General features: G+C 33.7%; 1 protein-coding gene across 1 annotated transcript in view; it reads left to right on the forward strand.

The window, feature by feature from the left end:
• BRE (brain and reproductive organ-expressed (TNFRSF1A modulator)) overlaps positions 1 to 2,771 on the forward strand; it is a 415,486-nt gene that overhangs the window by 220,542 nt on the left and 192,173 nt on the right. The gene's annotated exons all lie outside the window — the stretch shown is intronic.

Below are 2,771 nucleotides of genomic sequence, written 5' to 3' on the forward strand. Positions count from 1 at the left end.
GTTCAGATTTGAGTTTTCTTTAATACAATATTAAGAATTCATAGACTTAGGAATTAAAGAAATAAATATTGAAAATCTTCCTAATTGAAAGCATTTTTCTATTTAATTCTATCAGTTTTATACTATGAATCCTGAAACCCAAATATTCCTCCATTTAGAAAAGCTAGTAAAGTGGTTTATTTCATTCATTTAATCATTCTTTCAGTCATTTCTGCATTAATTCAGTTTTTTTTCCAGCTAATTTGCTACATATATACTATGTTCCAGATACTGATGGTGCAAAAATGAACAGGAAAATCTCCTAGCCTGCAAGGAACTCAACTGTAGTGAATATTCACTGTAAACCATAGAATCCCTTTTATCCTGTAGTCAAGTGCTGAGCCAGACCCACAGTTAAATCTCAGCAAAATATCCTGACCATTATTGCCTCACCATATGTATGTCAGTGCCTGGTACACTTTTATAAAGGTAGGAGGCAATATTTTTCTTTAGCTTTAGCAGATTTGGCATCTTTTCCCCCAATTTTGCCTGTTGCAGTTTCAAACAGTGCAGATAGAGAGCCCTGAAAATGTATACTTGTACCTTTTTAAATGTCCCCTGCTATGCTCTAACCACCCCCTGTTTTCCAAATGCTGCCATTAGTGGTTACAATAATCATCTGTAATGTTAGCTTCTAAGAACCATGGTACAAGAGTTTCTTTTCTAATTTCCCAGATGGGAGGGAACACATGTACAAGCCTGTTAGAGTTGCAGAAACTGGAAACAGCACTGTGTGGATTTGTATTTTTGGAACTCTTTGGACTTACTTAAGCACTCAAAATCAAACTTAGGTATCCATTAGGAATCAAATACCGATTCAGGGAAAACTCATGTGCCACATCAAGAGGAATAAAACATACTAAAGTAGTTCATAAAATGAACTCCTGGAAATAACTAGTTTCATATTCGGACTAATGTTTCATGTACTTTTTGCAGGATGCCAGATGATAAATGTTGATTATATAAACCAGGGTCATTCCTTTTGTGTGGAGGATTGTCTCTGATGTTATTATCAAAATAGTAGTGAAATGGAAATTTAAAAAGTAGGAAAGGGAAATAATTATAAATTATCCATAGGTATGTGGAATGAAGCTTCTAATTAAAAAAGATTTCAGTGGGCCCCTAGGTTTTTGCAGTGTGTTTTTACAGGATTATATGATTTGTGATGATCGTAGCCTTCAGCCTTGACCTTACATAAGAAAACTCAGTCATGGGGCGGGAGATATCTGAAAGTCATTGTTATTTCTTTTTTTACTGTCTTTCTTAAGTTGACCAATCTAACTATAAAGAGCACTTCTTCTACACTTAGGTTATAACATGAATTTTTTCCTATAAATGTTATTTCAAGCTCAGCTTCAACCTTAGTTTTAGATAAGAGTTTTTAAAGTATTTTTAAAAATTTCCATCCTCATTTTACAGAATGGGAAATTCGAGACTGAATACTTTATTATCTATAAAAGAGCAAGAAGTGATAAGTAAGCTCAGACTCCCAAGCTGGGCTCTCCTTTTAAAACCACTGGTTCTAGAGAACTTAGTGTATTGTGTCGGGAGCTGAAGCGAAGCGTCAGCACTTAGTTTCCAGACATCGTTGGTGACAGCAACTTTTGTAAAATAGGTTACTGGAAAATCACTAGATGGAGAGAGAGAATAAAGGTTAGGAATTAACATGCATTTGTTCACTGATTTATTCATTCGGCAAACTTGAGTGGTGTCTGTGTGCCTTTTGCAATCCTCCTCTTACCCATTCTCCCTCCCCTCTGATAGTTTGGAAAAAACAAAAAAATGCATACTTATATTGTGCCACTTAAAAATATATTCCAGAGCTATTACAAATCTACATGTAAATATTAAAATGATAACAATGTTAGATGAAACTCTAGAGAAATATATAACCTCAGAGACTAAATTTAACTCTTTAAAAATCTAAATTTTCTGTGATGGCAAAAGAACCCCCAGAGTAAAAAGTCAAAAGCTAGACCGAGAGAAAATATTTGTAATTCGTGTGTTAGAAAAGAGTTAAGAAACCTAATAAACAACAACAAAAAAGACAAAGAACCTTAAAGCAAAATGGGTAATGGATTTGATCAACAAATTTATAAGAGAAATGTAAATGACCAATAAATAAGTGAAAAGTTGCTCAGCTTCATTCATTGAACCTGAATTGAGATATCATTTTCCAGCTATCAGATTGCCAACATTAAATTAAAGAGTGATAACAACCAGTGTTATCCAGTTATTCAGAATGAAGGGAAACAAACAGGCTTATACTGATGTAAATTCATGGGTTCAAATGTGAATTGCTGCAAAATTTTAAGAAAATAATCTATTAAATTCTGTTGAAATGTAAGATGTTCATAACTTTTGACCCAGTAAGCTCAGTTTTAGTGTCATCTCTTAAGACATATAAGTCCTACTAATAAAGGATATATATATATGCAAGAATATTTATTGCAGCATTATCAAGTGGCAAAGAATTGCAAACAACCTGAAGGTCTGTTGCTAGGGAAATGGTTTAATAAAAAATAAATTCATGCCATGGAATATTATGTGGCTATTTAAAAAGCAATTGATAGAGTGATATGATTCCATAAGGGAAAACAAAACTGAAGGTTAAAGAGCTGTTTGTATGCAAGTGTGTGTATGTTTTTATGAGCACGGAGAGAGCTGTTTGAGGCTACACACGCATTTAATATTGGTTACCTTGAAAAGTTGGGGAGGGGAAAGTGTGGAAG

The sequence above is a fragment of the Propithecus coquereli genome, unplaced genomic scaffold (assembly GCF_000956105.1).
Source record: "Propithecus coquereli isolate 6110/MARCELLA unplaced genomic scaffold, Pcoq_1.0 Scaffold39, whole genome shotgun sequence".
Classification (NCBI taxonomy): domain Eukaryota; kingdom Metazoa; phylum Chordata; class Mammalia; order Primates; family Indriidae; genus Propithecus; species Propithecus coquereli.